Genomic DNA, 17588 nt, shown 5'->3' on the forward strand with positions numbered 1-17588 from the left:
AAGCCCAAAATCGAGAGAATCGGCGCAGCTGAATCGCCAGAAACCCGGAGAGAACCAGAAACAGACCTGATGGGTGAACGCATCACGCTTTGCTTTGCTCTTGATGCCTTCCACGTCCTATTCCACTACTCAACCACACTGGCGTTGTTGGTGGCAGTGTCTTTCCACCTTCATCGAAGCCGGGGCCTGGCCCGACTGCACCGAACGACTCACCCGTTAGTTGCGAGTTTAAGCTGGAAGCGTTGTGTGGTGCTGCGATCGCGAACGAAGGAAAAAACCGGACCAAGAGGAGGGTGCTCGCTGGATATTTACTGGTTTCTCGAGAAACTGTGCTGCATGTTTGGTGGATGTATATTCCTGTGTGTGCCTCTAAGTGGTTTGGTTAGGTCACTTGTGTCTTGATCTGAAGAACAGATAAAGCGGGGTGCATTCCAAAGGTGCGACGACAACAGCAAGAAGTACCGATTCTGCAATGGAGCTTTGAAAGATGCTACGAGTGTGCTACGGTGCTCTTTTATGGTGATGATTGTCCTAAATAGGGCACTTCAGTCGATGTAAATCAGAAGTGAATTTATGTTCTTAGTAAAACCTTAGAATTATTACTGTTATAAGACAAAGCAGAGGATGGTTTCAATCAACAATTGCGATTTTAAAGGTGCATTCATGGGAGATTTTCGGTGCATTAGCGTTTAGAGAAGTGTAAAAAACCGCAGGAGAGTCCTCCACGTCTACTCGTGATATTACAATTATAAAAGCAAGCAGAAAGAAGTGAAGAAACGTTCAAGTGTGTTGCTCAATAACAACAACTCTGAAGTGAAGGAGAAGAAGCCGATTCTACGTTGTTGTTCCAAGTGCAAGGGGAAAAACAAAAAGATTCCCTCAAGAGTTGTGATAAAGCATCATCGGAAGAGAAGAACAAGGCGGCGCGAAGCGTTAACGTTTTGTGGGTCCAACATTTGTACGACAAGGTGTGCGGCAGCCAAGGTAACGATTTTTCTCTGGCAAGGGTGGTCTTAAATCAGACAATTAATGTCATTTAGAAGCAGGTCAAATAAATTCTAACCAGGTGGTTTTCGTTTGGAGTTCGTTAGTTATTTAGTTTTTGAATGGTATCTACTCGCTAACTTGCAAATAGAATTTCATAAAATGTTAATTAACTCATAAATAAGGAAGGTTACATTCACTATGATATCGAAAATCAAACGATAATTGTTATTATATGTAATATATAGAGAAGATTGAATCTTACCTAAAAGATTAAAAGGTTAAGTTGTTCAAAGATGCTTCAAATAATACTGGTGTTTACGAACATGGCCCAGCCCGGATTTCGAGTAGGGGGGCAACTTTTTTAGGTCTTTGGGTTTTGGGTCTGGTTCCAAAAACTTTGAAACCAAATTCACAACCAACAGTAAAGGCTGTGTCACAATTACGCGTTGCACACCGCATCGCGCGTTGAATTCAGCGTTTTGTACTAAAACGCATTCACGTTCACAATGCAACGTTCGCGTTGTGCTTTTATTTAACAACAATAATGATTCAAAGGATAATGGATTTAAAAATGCATGATATATTGCTCATCAGATATTTTTAAACAGAGTGAGAAAATTATTAACGAACTTAAGAAAGAATATAAAGTCGGCTATAAGAATTATTATAAAAATCCTGCATTCTTCTATAAGTTTTAGAAAACTAGAACCATACATCTAGAACCATACCATTTCTAAACAAATCCTCTCTGAAATAATATTATTATAAAATAGGCAGAAAAAACAATATGCAAGCTTTCCCCAGGAATTCCTTCGACAATCGCTCCAGGCATTCTATTAAGGATTCTTTAGGAACGCCCCCAGCAACTTTTTCGGCAATGTCTTCAGGAATTCCATCATTAGTTTCGCCGGGAATCGATCCGAAAATTCCACCATTATTTATTCCAAGAAATCTTCCACGAACTCCTTCATAAGTTCTGCAAGATATTTTTCAGATAAATCTTTCGTGCTGTTTCTCATAAAAATTTCTGGGAAATTGTACCGTAGAATTCCTAAGAATATTTCGTGGAAATTCCGCAGAATTGCCAGTAAATATTCCTGAGAATTTCGCGAATTCCATAAAATGTTCCATGAAAGTTTCGAATAATTTCTTGTGAAAATTTCAAAAAAAAATTCTAGGAATTTAACCGAAAATTTAAACAGAAATTGTACCGAAAATGGAATCAACAATAGAATTTCTAGATTAATTCCTAAAGAAATCCTGAAAGAATTCCTTCCCCCGGGTGTTTCTTCAGAAATTCCTCTGGGAGTTCCTTTGAGGATTTCTCCGAGAGCTCACCTGGAAATTTCACCAGGATTTAAACCGGGAGTTTCTACGGGAATTACTCCGTGAGTTCCAAAATGTCCAAAAGAAATGTCTAAAGTAAACTACCAAGGAAAGTTTAATCATTTCAAACCAATTAAATTAAAAGTAAATTGTCCTCACTGTATTTAAGTATTAAAGTTTCGGAAACCCCTCGGTAACCGTAAAAGTGGCAAAAAACATGCCAATGATAACATGCCGTTGTAGAAAAAAAAAATTTTTGTTTGCTCTAGATCGCTCAACATATTTCTACCATTATCATTTATTTAGTCTACATCTAAACAGATAACACTGAATCAACAATTTGACGCCACAATACACGGTTCGAGGCCGCATCTCTCCATCCTCGAATACGCTCGCCAAGTCGTTTTGCACCTGGTCTGCCCATCTCGCTCGCTGCGCTCCACGTCGTCTCGTCCCTGCCGGATCGGAAGCGAACACCATCTTTGCAGGGTTGCTGTCCGGCATTCTTGCAACATGCCCTGCCCATCGTACCCTTCCGGCTTTAGCTACCTTCTGGATACTGGGTTCGCCGTAGAGTTGGGCGAGCTCATGGTTCATTCTTCGCCGCCACATACCGTCTTCTTGCACACCGCCAAAGATGGTCCTAAGCACCCGTCTCTCGAATACCCCGAGTGCTTGCAAGTCCTCCTCGAGCATTGTCCATGTTTCATGTCCGTAGAGGACAACCGGTCTTATTAACGTCTTGTACATGACACATTTGGTGCGGTGGCGAATCTTTTTCAACCGCAGTTTCTTCTGGAGCCCGTAGTAGGCCCGACTTCCACAGATGATGCGCCTTCGTATTTCACGACTAACGTTGTTGTCAGCCGTTAGCAAGGATCCGCGGTAGACGAATTCCTCGACCACCTCGAAGGTATCCCCGTCTATCGTAACACTGCTTCCCAAGCGGGCCCTGTCGTGCTCGGTTCCGCCCACAATCATGTACTTTGTCTTTGACGCATTCACCACCAGTCCAACTTTTGTTGCTTCACGTTTCAGGCGGGTGTACTGAGTTCTGCCACCTTTGCAAATGTTCGGCCGTCAATGTCCATGTCATCCGCGAAACAAATAAATTGACTGGATCTGTTGAAAATCGTACCCCGGCTGTTACACCCGGCTCTCCGCATGACACCTTCTAGCGCAATGTTCAACAACAGGCACGAAAGTCCATCACCTTGTCTTAGTCCCCGGCGCGATTCGAACGAACTGGAGTGTTCGCCCGAAATCTTCACGCAGTTTTGCACACCATCCATCGTTGCTTTGATCAGTCTGGTAAGCTTCCCTGGGAAGCTGTTCTCGTCCATAATTTTCCATAGCTCTACGCGGTCTATACTGTCGTATGCCGCCTTGAAATCAACGAACAGATGGTGCGTTGGGACCTGGTATTCACGGCATTTTGGAAGGATTTGCCGTACAGTAAAGATCTGGTCCATTGTCGAGCGGCCGTCAACGAAGCCGGCTTGATAGCTCCCCACGAACTCATTCACTAATGGTGACAGACGACGGAAGATGATCTGGGATATCACTTTGTAGACGGCATTAAGGATGGTGATCGCTCGAAAGTTCTCACACTCCAGCTTGTCGCCTTTCTTGTAGATGGGGCATATAACCCCTTCCTTCCACTCCTCCGGTAGCTGTTCGGTTTCCCAGATTCTGACTATCAGTTTGTGCAGGCAAGTGGCCAGCTTTTCCGGGCCCATCTTGATGAGCTCAGCTCCGATACCATCCTTACCAGCTGATTTATTGGTCTTGATATGTAGTTTACCGAAGGAAAAGGATTGTCATCGTAGCTTAACGAATGACCGCGACTTTCGACTGTTCGTACCAGACTGGTTTATTGCATTTCGTGTTAGTACTACATTTGTCTTATTGCTATGGTTAGTAATAGCTGTTCTGTGTGGTTCGTTAAAACTGCGCATATCCTCAATAATGCTGACTAGGCTAGGGTCCCACGGGAAGGTGAGCACGTTGCGCATACATTGCATTTCGTCGGGCATGTGCAATGTAAACGAATCCATCACACCTTACCCCTATAGAAAATTTGATTGAAAATCTGTAACACTTTCCTTTCCCTCCTAAAAAAAGTTTATTTTATTAATCTTGATTTATGCACTTCGTATATTTTATTCTGCTGATTTACAATGGTTGCATTTGATGGTGTTAGTCCTACTACTTTATATGGGCCGTTGTAGGTAGCATCTAATTTATGTCTGTTTTCAACTTTCAAATATACTATGTCTCCTATTTTTAAGAGTGATGGTGATATTGCTATATTGGAATTTTCTGTTCGTTTAGATTTTTCATTGTTTATTGTTTGTAGTACATTTGCATGGATAGTCTGTAATCTATATTTTAATTCTTTAGCATAGGATTCTGGATTATACAAAGGATCAGGACGTGTGTTATTATTACAAAAATCAAAAGTGTTTGCTCTTTTTCCGTGTAACAATTCAAATGGTGTGAAGCCGTGTGTTAAATTTGGTGTGGTATTGTAACAAAAGCAATAATAAGAAAGCCAAGTATCCCAGTCGTCTCTTCGTTTATTTGAAAAAATCCGCGGATATTCGTTTAAACACCTGTGGTTCCTTTCAAGAGCGCCGATTGTCTGGGGGTGGTATGCCGTAGAGCATATGTGGTTGATTTTCAGTAAATTACAGATCTCGTCGAAAATTCCTTTATATTTAGTGCCTTGGTCCGTTTTTATGTTCTTCATCGGACCATGCGACAAAATGCAATTTTCGACTACTGCTTTAGCTATAGTGGGAGCCGATTTATCTGGTGTAGGTATCGCTAATACGTATTTTGAAAAATCACACTGCAAGGTGACAGCGTAACGGTTTCCTTTTTCTGATAGTGTAAATGGGCCTATAGTATCGATAGATACTACGTCAAAAGATTTTATCGGGGTAGTTGTAACAACTGCTTTAGTCTTTATTGGTATGAAGTGCTTATTAAGTTTACAGTGAATGCATGATAATACATAGTCAGCAATGGTTTGCTTCATATTATTCCATGTATATAAAGCTTTCAACTTTTTATACATTTTATTTATACCAATATGACCACCAACAGGCGAGTCGTGGTATATTTTTATAAGATTCTGTATGTGATTAGCGCTTGTTATTATCTTCGGCTTTTCAAATATAATTAAGGTTACATTCCTAAGAATGTGATTACCCAGACTTTTAAACATATTAACGTCGACAAATTTGAATAACGCATCATCTTTTGCAATTGCTATTTGGCTTGGAATACGTATTCCGTTCTTAGTTAAATTGGGATCCCTTTTGTCTAGTATTCTGAAAATCTGCTCAAGTGCAGTTTTCGTACTTTTCTGGCCATTAAAATTTAGGTTTAACTCTAATCCTTTAGTGTAATTTTTCTTAAACAAGACCATAGAAAGATTTGAAGCATTCTTAGAAGGAATAAATGATATCTTAGGAATACTAAATGCATTTTGGTTACTAACCGCTTCAAACACGTGGAGTTGATCAGGCTCCTGTGTTGAAACGTCAATATCCGTCTGATTCAATTTCTTATTGGCCATAGACCTTGTTATTATAGACATGTTTTTCAACGATTCAGTGTCTAATTCTACTCTCGATAAGGCGTCTGCAACTGAATTGCTGTTGCCTTTTATGTATTGAACAACAAAATCATACTCTTCGAGATCAAGCCTCATACGAGTAAGTTTCGATGTTGGGTTTTTGAGGGAAAATAAAAATATTAATGGTCGGTGATCAGTTTTTACTATGAATTTCTGACCGTACAGGTAGGATCTAAAGTGGCAAATCGCCCAGTGAATGGCTGTAAGCTCTTGCTCTATTGTAGATTTATTAGCTTCACCTTTCGTAAATGCCTTACTGGCAAATGCAATAGGTAGCTCGAAATCTCCATGTTGCTGAGCAAGTACTGCACCACATGCGACTTGCGATGCATCGGTAGTGAGTATGAAAGTTTTCTTGAAATCTGGAAACTGTAATATGCGAGGTGAAGTCAATTCATGCTTTAGTTTATCGAACGATTTCTGACAGGCGTCATCCCATATGAATTTTGAATCCTTTCTTAATAATTTATTAAGCGGATTTGTAATTGCAGCAAAATTTGGAACAAATCGACGGTAGTAATTGCAGAATGCTACAAATCGTCGAGTTTCATCTGGATTTTTTGGTATGGGAAAGTTCATTACAATTGAAAATTTGGACGGATCTGGTTGTATGCCGTAGGCTGATATATGGTGCCCTAGGAATGTCACTTCACTTTTGAAGAACTGACATTTTTCAGGATTCAATTTTAAGTTGAAATGTCTCATACGTTGGAATAGTTTCCTTAGGTTTGATAAATGGTGGTTTATGGAGCATCCTATCACTATTACATCATCGATGTACAAAAATGCACATTCGGGTGGTAGTCCACTTAGTGCAATTGTCATCATCCGCTGAAAGCTATTGGGACTTATGTTGAGTCCAAATGAGAGAGTTAGTTCTGAAAATGTATTGCGAGAGATCGGCTGGTACCTGGTGCTGTGAATTTGGTTTCATCAGTACCCGCTAAGCTGCGGAGGACGACGGAGGTCCTTCGTAGTTTAGTAGGGAAAGCACCTGTCATGCGAACTGGGGTCGTGGGATCAAACCCCACCGAAGGAGCGTTAAAAAGTTTGTTATTTTGTTGTTTATTATTAAAAATTAAAGGCGGTATAAAGTTTGTTGTTAATAAGTATGATTATTTCTTTGTAGATTTCGCGAGCTGCTTTAGAATAAAAATCTAACTCCGTGTGAGAAAATTTGGATTCGTATGTTGATAATGTATGGATAGTACTGTTATAAATGTTTTTAGCCTCCTTCAGCTTTAGTTCTAGGGTTATTCTTTTATAGTTACGGTTTGGAGATTTTTTAAAAAATTTCAGTAATTTATTCAGTTCATTTATTCGTATATCTATCTCATTCTGTATTACCTTGCTTTCCATCGAAGCTTATGAACTGCTTTCCATTTTTGAGTGATGATGACGTTCCATGCCGATAGCAGGTAAATGTTGTAGTCTAAGTCTTTTCACTGTATTATTCGCCAGATATCGATGGCACTTTTGACGACGACGGTGGTAATAAATCGAAGTCTGTGTTGGCACTTTGTTAGGATAGGCCAATTTTCTTCACATCAATAAGATTTTGTACCGCTCTTGACGATGATGATATGTTTTGCTCTAACTCGGAGGCATTTCACTTTGTTGGAATCAACAGTTTTTCTTCACCTTCTTCACATCGAAAACATTTTATTCCACTATTATTGGCCGCAGTTAGTCGGGATCCTTTCACTGCAGCCGCATTATTTTTCTGGCACTTTTTTTCATACGTGTTGCAGCGACGCGACACTTTTTGCTGCTTTCAATGCTTGTAGTCGCATATGCCTTTTCCACAGTATGTACAGGATAATTGCTAGAATTACTGATAGTTTCAAATCGTTTTCAGCATGCAATGCCGAATTTTCTTCTAAGTGATTGAGAATCATCACTTGCGGATCACCGCTCACTTTTACGTTTTTTGAGCTTGTTTTCCCCATTTCTAGTAATCCGTTGAAAAAAATAATTTTTCACTAATGGGTTGATTCACTTAGGCTCGAGTTATTTTTCTAATTCACTCTGGCACTGGTCGCCATGATATGTAGTTTACCGAAGGAAAAGGATTGTCATCGTAGCTTAACGAATGACCGCGACTTTCGACTGTTCGTACCAGACTGGTTTATTGCCTTTCGTGTTAGTACTACATTTGTCTTATTGCTATGGTTAGTAATAGCTGTTCTGCGTGGTTCGTTAAAACTGCGCATATCCTCAATAATGCTGACTACGCTAGGTTCCCACGGGAAGGTGAGCACGTTGCGCATACATTGCATTTCGTCGGGCATGTGCAATGTAAACGAATCCATCACTGTCTTTAGCTGTTGGATGGCACCCTTAACTTCCCTCAAGGTGGGGGCTGGTTGGCTTCCATCGTCCGCTGAACTGACGTAGTCATCTCCTCCGCTTCCTTGACTTTCACTGCCTGTACTCTCAGCGCCATTCAAATGTTCCTCGTAGTGCTGCTTCCACCTTTCGATCACCACACGTTCGTCCGTCAAGATGCTCCCATCCTTATCCCGGCACATTTCGGCTCGCGGCACGAAGCCTTTGCGGGATGCGTTGAGCTTCTGATAGAACTTGCGTGTATCTTGAGAACGGCACAGCTGTTCCATCTCCTCGCACTCCGCTTCTTCCAGGCGGCGTTTCTTCTCCTGAAAAAGGCGGGTCTGCTGTCTCCGCTTCCGTCTATAACGTTCCACGTTCTGCCGGGTACCTCGCTGCAGCGCGACCGCCCGCGCTGCGTCCTTCTCCTCCAGAATCTGTCTGCACTCTTCGTCGAACCAATCGTTCCGTCGACTTCGACCCATGTACCCGACGTTGTTCTCCGCTGCGTCGTTAATGGCTGCTTTAACTGTACTCCAGCAGTCCTCAAGAGGGGCCCCATCGAGCTCACCCTCTTCCGGCAACGCTGCCTCGAGATGCTGCGCGTATGCAGTGGCGACATCAGGTTGCTTCAGTCGCTCTAGGTCGTACCGCGGCGGTTGTCGGTACTGAACATTGTTGATGACGGATAGTTTTGGGCGCAGTTTAACCATCACCAGATAGTGGTCAGAGTCGATGTTAGCGCCACGATATGTTCTGACGTCGATAATGTCGGAGAAATGCCGTCCATCAATCTGAACGTCGTCGATTTGGGATTCTGTCTGCAGTGGTGATCTCAAGGTGTACCGATACGGTTGGCTGTGTTGGAAGTAGGTGCTGCGAATGGCCATATTCTTGGAGGCAGCGAAATCAATTAGTCGTAGGCCGTTTTCTTTCGTCAGCCGGTGAGCGCTGAACTTCCCAATAGTCGGTCTAAACTCCTCCTCTTGGCCAACCTGAGCCTTCAATGGCTGGCTATGATGATTTTGACGTCGTGGCTTGGGCAGCTGTCGTACTCACGTTCCAGCTGCGCGTAGAATGCGTCCTTATCATCATCAGTGCTTCCGGAGTGTGGGCTACGGACGTTGATTATGCTGAAGTTGAAGAACCGGCCTTTGATCCTCAACCTGCACATTCTTTCATTGATCGGCCACAACCCGATCACGCGCCTTTGCATATCGCCCATCACTATGAAAGCTGTTCCCAGCTCGTGTGTGTTGCCGCAGTTCTGGTAGATGGTATGCTTACCTCTAAACGTTCGCATCATTGCATTGATCCCTTCCAACAAACCTCCTGCAGCGCTACGATGTCGCTACGATGCTTACGATTTGATACGTATGAGTTTTACAAAAAAGCGTATTTTTTATTGGTTTTCGAGACTATGACGAACAGACGAAAATACCTGCCGTGTCCCTACTCAAATTCCGCGGAATTTCGTTTCGAATGCTCTGGAACGATTTCTTTCGAAATACCGCTTAATCATTAGATGTGATAGCTTGGTTTTATCCTGAGGCATACCTACTGATGAGTTACGCGACCCGCTGTGGTAGAAATCCCAGTATTGCGCTCTTGTACGTTTTATACTCGATTCGGCAGTGCTTGTATGTTGAGTGTCGAATGTAATGAGCAAATTGGTCGAGGATAAGTGGTTGGATTTTTTATTAGTTTTTAGCGCAAAAAAAATGTACTTTGGCCATAACTTTCGATCCCATGGTCCAACTATTGCAACTATTGTGAGCAAATTGGTTTAGAATTAGTGCCTGAAAATTGGGCCAAACTTTTTTACGCGTTTTTTAGCGGGACACATTATTGGTCATAACGTAATTAGTGTACGACCCCTTAGTAAGGGACACTGGGTAGACTTGATCCCCTTTTCTCAATTCTTACGTATGTATATCTGCCAAAAATAGATAAATTTACGTGGTTTTCGAAAAGACTCTCTGAGAAAAATATAGTTCAACTTTACTGATGTTCGATAGTATGTAAATTGCTGTTGTTATTGATACACAATCAGTTTTTGAAGTGCTGTCAAAAATAGAGCTTCAAATTGTTCTTGGGGAATTGACCCTTTTCCAAAAACTTGGTTTAATAAAAGTAGAAAGGTTCTCTTTGATTTTTTAAATATTTTTCCTTCAAAACATGTATATTTTCCGATTTGCTGTGCGTATTTTTTGCTATGGAATATGCGTAGATTTTTGCTATGGAATTGAACAGTGCGTATAATCTTAGATTTTGAGGAGACTAGATCCCCTTTTTATGACATCTTCTGAATAAATAATTTTTCGAAGGGTTGCAACAAATTTGCCAAATCTACAAACAATTAGACGTCTTATAATACAATAATATTTTTTGAATTCTTTCGCCAAATTTTTGTATGGGTGACTAATGTGGGATCAATTGTCCCCATATTGAGTTAACAACAAATTGTGAAGGAATTTCCACATTTTTATCAGTACAAATCAATTTGTATATGTAAAGTTTTGTGCTGTGAAAAAATATGGCATTTGATAAATGTTATGTATTTCAAAAATACAAACCGTCCTGGAGAATTAGTACGTATATCAATCCAAAAAATAAGTCACTACATAATGATCATTTGACTAAAGGATCGATACTCAAATACGCTAGAACAAAGCTACCATCATCGGGGGTGACAATGGGTCTAGGGGGTGAGAATGGGTCAGAGCCCTCACCGACAATATGGAGGTCGGATAACCAAATCGTTCAAAAAGGTCTCTTATAATTTAGTTTTCTTGTTCTCAGATACATTAAATCTATTCTACAAGCATTCTGTATGGTTGAAACAGTGACCCATTCTCATCCCCGACGATGGTACTTTGTTTCTCGGTAAAAGATGGGGGGAATAAGTCTCCCAAGGGATCAAAACTCCTCACCTTCCTCTATAAATGACACTCTTAATCAATACACTGTTTTCATTACCTTGTTTTGTCACTTCATATACGACCTTCTAAATGAAATTCACCTGCCAAGAAGTGTAAATGACCTAAGAAGCAAAATGACAACATTAATTTTCCATGTTCAGCCACATATGTATGCTAACCACCCTAACATTCAACCGCATAACTTTCAACACAGGCAAGCAGAACGGCGCGCTACTTTGGTGTTATTCAACAAACGGTCCGATCGGCGAGCAGCCAGCAGCAGCAGCGTCCGTTCTCGTTCCATGCGAGTGATCTCTCCGAGGAAGCAGCCAGGAGAAAAAAGCAGCCTTACCTTTGCTGAAAGGCGGTGAAGTCCCACCGCCCGCGCCGTCCCTTGGCACCGTGCGTGCGTTCGTGTTATTGTTCCTAGAAGCCGGTTGTACTAAGAATGGATAGCATAAGCGGATCGGAGAATTAATGGACGTGCAGAGTGTTGGATAGAATAGAATAGCAGTTCGTCAGTCAGTGTGCAGTTAGTGGTGTGCATAAAAGTGTGGATTGCAGTGTGTAAAGTCGAATCTAGCGCGACGCCGATTTAACCAGTCAGTAATACCGGGGAGGGATCCGTTCTCTCTATTTGCCTCGTTCTTGAGTTACGCCACGCAATACATACCCGGTGGGATTGTTTTTGGTTGGCTGAAAGGAACGTGCAGCTGATAGACGAAGTCGGAGCACAGCTGCAGCAGACCGAAGCAGCACAAACTGACTTTGGCCCATGCTTCCAAGGTAAGAGACATATAACGTACCACAATTAGGTTTCCATTTGTATTATAATTGATGCATTGTGTCAGTAGAAATTATTATTAATTTTGAAAATGTTACTGGATATGAACAAATTTAACATTTACATATTTGGAATTGAAGTCATCCTACATTCTCATCCTCACGCCGTGCTAGATTTTATAACCGATGATGGATTTATTAGATGGCTAACACGACCAATTCAGCCAAAAAAATGGCATGTGACGTTAATATGGACACTATCCTTCAGTTTTCTGTTGCAACGATGAATTCCATTGTGTTATCAATAACTGGGCACGTTTCACAATGACTTTAAACATCTTCTACATGTTATAATAAACACCATCTATCGTGAATTCAGTCGCAAATTGAAAAATATACGGTAATGCTAATATTATCAAATAAATTTCTATCAATCCCGTTACTTGCCAATCTCTATACCAATCTTAATAATACATCTAATTTTAATTAATATTGATAATGATAAGAAAATTATTTTGAGCTTTTTAGTGGAATGTCTTCACTTGTCATAAGACGAGTTAATACAATCCCATTGAATTCCACCACTTAATTGTATCTTGACAGATACGACAGACACTGAAGACGGCCTTACATTTGAGGTCGAAATACGTATCTGTCAAGATACAATTAAGTGGTGGAAATCAATGGGATTGTATTAACTCGTCTTATGACAAGTAATATTGATAATTATTCATCAACTATTCAAGAATAGCAGAAAGAGAAGTCAACTTTCCATTTGAACTAGTCAGTACTAGAAAATTAAGAAAGATGACAAATTATCCTAGCTGCTGAATCTTCCGACCAAAAGATTGATAAACCACCATATTTTGTGTGGCAAGTACGATGGATACACTATGCCCAGATAGTCGATAATGTTATTGTTATTTATTATTTATTCAGACTAAGGCCGAAGTGGCCTGTGCGGTATATAAGAGTCTTCTCCATTCTCCTTCTCCTTCATCATCTTCTTCATAGTCGAGAATGTTTCCCACCCGAAAACGTCATGGACCGGACCGACAATCGAACTCGCTTTCTCCGGATTGGAAATCCTACACCTTTGCTCGCAAGGCTAACTGGAGACCCTAATCACCATCGCACGAATATCATAAAGAAAATTTTATGAAATATTTGAAAGCTTGGATTGTCTTTAAAAACTCCAAGGATTTTAACACTGCGAGATTACGATATTAGTTTCATTGAACAATATATGAGCTTGCCACAATCGATGCTAATGCAATCATCGATCGTATTTGAATGTCTGAAAATGCCTTTTTATCAAGCTAGTAAAAGGAAAATTTGAATTTTTTATGGCAAAATATGTTTTTTAAAGGGGCAAAATATGTTTTTATAGTTTAAAAAGACTAAAAGACTCCATAGCACCTAAAGCCATTTAAGGACAAACTTTTCGGAATCCAATTTTGTTCCATTTTGCGTTTTCAAGGGCACCACTATTAGTACTGAAGCAACGAGCTGTCATCTTTTTATTTTACGCTTGCTTCGACGTAGCAAAGCCAAAATAAGAATGTGACAGTTTTTCGTTGCTTGTTTATCAAGATTTGTGTAGGGGGAAAGACGGCTTTGGCAGGTTTTGTTCTATTATTGTCAGGGGGTTTTTTGTCGACCAAATTTAATTAAATTTGGCCACAATATTCTTTGATATGCAAAGAATGTTTAGGCCAAATTTGAGCATAGTCAGTCGAGTCAGTCATAGAAAACCCCCTGCCAATAATAGAACAAAACCTGCCAAAGCCGTCATTCCAACTATCTGAAAACGCGAGGCATAATTTATTTGGATACTGGACAGTTTCACGTGTGATTATCGTTTGCGAAATTATCAGCAGAGGGATACGATTTATACCAAAGTGTTTACGATTTATACATTTAGTGTGTTGATCAATGGCACGGCAAATGCTGGGTAAAGCGTACCATTGCACAGTGTTTTATTTCGTCATTTTCACGATCGAAATTTAAAAACTCAAAAAGTATTGCTTTTGGATATAGGGTTTGTTCACAGAAGTTTCTAGATATTTAGGAGCGCATCTTTTGAGAAAAATTGTTTGATGATTAATCCCCTTAAAAGTGAGTTGTGAAAATTATTTTTTCACTCGAACGAGATGGACCCGTGGTGTCTTCAGCAAAGTTATTGCAAATTTTATTACAAACAACTTTGCTGAAGAAGCCGAGTCTCTATCTCTTATATATAACAAACTTAATACGTTTTATATGGAAAACACCTTAAAATCTTTATTTTCATTACAACTTTTTGCAATGATTTTTTACATTTTTCGGATCGTCTACAAAGTTGTTAACCGAACAAAAATACATGTTTTTGCTGAACATTGTTACCTTGTATCTCTCATACAACAAAAGTTATATTTAAATTATCAATATTTTTAGAGGTATTTCCATGTGAAATTACTCCCTTTATTGCAAAAACTCGCAAATTTCACCACGATATGCTGAAAGCCGTGTATTTCTTCTTTCTGCTCACAATAAAAACTTTTGTCGACAAGAGTCTTCTCGATTGCTGTGTTAAAAACTTATCAACCCTTGAAAATTGATAATATTTGAATAACTTTTGTTTTTAAGAGATGGAGAGTAACAATGTTCAGCAAAAACATGTATTTTTGTTAGGTTAAACATTTTGTAGAAGGTGCAAAATATGTGAAAATCAATGGAACTAGTTATAATAACATAATACTTGATGAATTTTAAATTTTTTCTTTACATAAAACTTTAGATAAAGACTGGGTATTTTAGCTAAGCTTTGTAGTAGTATTTGTTATAAGTTTGTCATATACGCCACATATCCATCTAATTTTAAATGTAAATGTAAGGAACGTCATAGGGATTATTCGTATTATAGTGGTTTTTTTATTTAGAACTAGCGTGAAGTACTCAGCTTTGCCCGGGTGTTTATGTTGCAAATGTCACATATTGAACTATTTGCAGCACCGCACTCTAGATTAATCTCCGTGCGATTGTTTTACTTTCTTCAACAGCTGACCCATTATTGTATTCTAATGAGTTATTACCTTTCCCCGTTAAATTCACCAAATTTTGTATATACAAACCTTGCGGATCCCAAAACGAATCGATAATAGAAAAAATCTTGCAAATCGGTCAACCCGTTCATGAGTTAAATCGTCAGGAAGGACACCTGAACTCATTTTTATTATATAGAAGATAGATTATAATTCTAATTTTCTGCTCATCGTTTTTTTGCCTAACATCTTGTAAACAAGTTCCATGATCTGTCAAAATAAGTGAGGTTATGTGATAGTTTGCAGTGGTCTACTGGTCTACTCTGAGGGACAAGAAAACAAAAGTGTTATTTCCGACAAAAGTGGATAACCTGCGCTGAATAAATTCAATCTAATTATAATGGCGGAGACATCTGCTACAGGTAAATTTTGGCATAAATGAATAACAGTTAGTAATTAAAAAATGCGTGTCTTACATGGTGTTTATTACCCGTTTTTTACAGTGGAGATTGATAAACGGCATCTATTTACACTGTGGATTGAAACACACGGAAATTTCAAAATAAAATGAGAAACGTTTACTTGTGCGTGTCTAAAGCGCATGACATTGATTTGAATCAAATTCCTAAGCATATGGCTTCAAAATTGAAAACATGTTAAATATCTTTGTAGCTATTTTAACAAGCTTTGGAATAGACATGGTCGTTCAAAGCAATACATCTTAACGCGTTACTCAAATTTCTTTGAGAAGCCATTTACATTACCTGTAGAAGAATTTTCATGTTTGAGAATGGGTACAGTTGGCAGAAAATCGCTTACTTTTGAAGAATGTAGTAATGTTACTAAAAGGAAGAAAACCGCTGACATTCGCAATCTCTACAGATCAAATGAGCTCGCTTTTGCTACGCAAATGAAGTTTCGAGAGGAGAAAAAAACAGATGCAGCAGAAATCATTAAAGAAGTCAGCCAAACCACTCTTTCGAGGGCCACCAAAATCAGAGATTCATGGAGAAAATCCGAAACTAATCCCGTTTATCGTTATACGGATATGGAAGCTCTTGCTCTCATGGTAGAGAGCGACTTATCTGTCTCGCAATACAATTTGATTCAATCGGGAGCTAAGATTCGAAACGCGGATATCTACCCTCCATATTACAAAGTATTAGCTGCTAAAAAGAATTGTTACCCTGCAGATGAATTTGTTGTAGTTTCGAAACAGATATTGAAATCAAGCTTCAGCAATTACTTGATTTAACTGCTGAAAGAATTGTTGAGGTGAATGAGGGTAAGCTGATTAATTTCTCAGATGCGGAGCTTATGGAAATTGAGATGACAGTGAAATACGGAATGGACGGTAGCACTGGTAATTCTGAGTATCATCAAGTTTTTGAAAATGATGATGGCTCTAAAAGTGATGCAAGTATTTTCATGTCTGCACTTGTACCCATCAAAGCCGCTTCGAAAAAGAATGTCCTTTTTCAAAACCCACGTCCATCATCAACACGTCTCTGTAGGCCAATCCACATACAAATGGCGGCTAAAACGGTTGAACTTGTGACCCGTGAGAAAGATCACCTAGCCCGTCAAATTCAATCTCTGGAACCGACGGAGTTAACAAGGAATGGCCGAAAGATTCGTATAACATATAAAATGCTTCTGACGATGGTGGATGGAAAGGTGTGTTCGGCGTTGACTGGAACAAAATCTGCGGCAAGATGCTATATATGCCAGGCTAAACCAACTGAAATGAACGATATTGATAATGTACGAAAACTTCATATTGATGAAAGCTCATTCCAGTTCGGTCTGAGCACTCTTCACGCTTGGATTAGATTTTGGAGTATTTCTTAAAAGTTTCATATCGAATAGAAGTTAAGAAATGGGCTCCCGTGGTGAACCTAAGAAGGAAATGCTTAAACGGAAAATAATGATTCAGAAGCGTTTCAAGGTAGAGATGGGATTGCACGTTGATCAGCCACGCGCAGGAGGGAGTGGCTCATCGAACACTGGCAACGTAGCACGACGATTCTTTGAAAACGCGGAAGTTGTTGCCAAAATTACGGGCTTGAATTTATGCGCCATTTAACGCTGTGGAACTATACTACAAGTGATGGCATCAGGACATGAAGTTAACACTACTGCTTTCGGTGACTACTGCGAAGCAACAGCTCGCTTGTTGGTCCGGTTGTATCCATGGTACTATCTCCCGGCAAGCATACATAAAATACTTGTACATGGATCAGCAGTGATGGAGAACTTTTGGTACCGATAGGGCAGCTTTCTGAAGAAGCCCAAGAAGCCAAAAATAAAGAATGGAAGCGGTAATATTTTGTATTTAGCATGAAATATTGTATTCTAATTTTGCATCTCACGTATATTTTAACATACAGGTATCGAGAACATCACACAAGAAAATATCACGAAAGTGCGCAAACGAGGATCTGCTGCACTGGTTGCTGGTATCGTCAGATCCAGTCGTAACAGAAGCTCGAGGATGGCCGAAAAGTCGCATAAAGTCGCTTTCGGAAGATGCCAAAGCTCTCTTAGTTAACTATGAAACCGATGAAGAAGAGA

General features: G+C 39.8%; 1 protein-coding gene across 3 annotated transcripts in view; it reads left to right on the top strand.

Annotated features, from left to right (window-relative positions):
* Positions 1–202: 202 nt before the first annotated feature.
* The window catches only part of LOC134213159 (uncharacterized), a 447591-nt gene continuing 430205 nt past the window's right edge, over positions 203–17588 (top strand). Inside the window, exons 1-2 of one of the 3 annotated variants that reach the window (XM_062691822.1) lie at positions 203–984; positions 11423–11994. The gene's annotated coding sequence lies outside the window, so the exon portion shown is untranslated. The remainder of the gene's footprint in view (positions 985–11422; positions 11995–17588) is intronic. The other 2 variants (XM_062691824.1, XM_062691823.1) reach the window with 2 other exon arrangements.

The sequence above is a fragment of the Armigeres subalbatus genome, chromosome 2 (genome assembly GCF_024139115.2).
Source record: "Armigeres subalbatus isolate Guangzhou_Male chromosome 2, GZ_Asu_2, whole genome shotgun sequence".
Lineage (NCBI taxonomy): Eukaryota > Metazoa > Arthropoda > Insecta > Diptera > Culicidae > Armigeres > Armigeres subalbatus.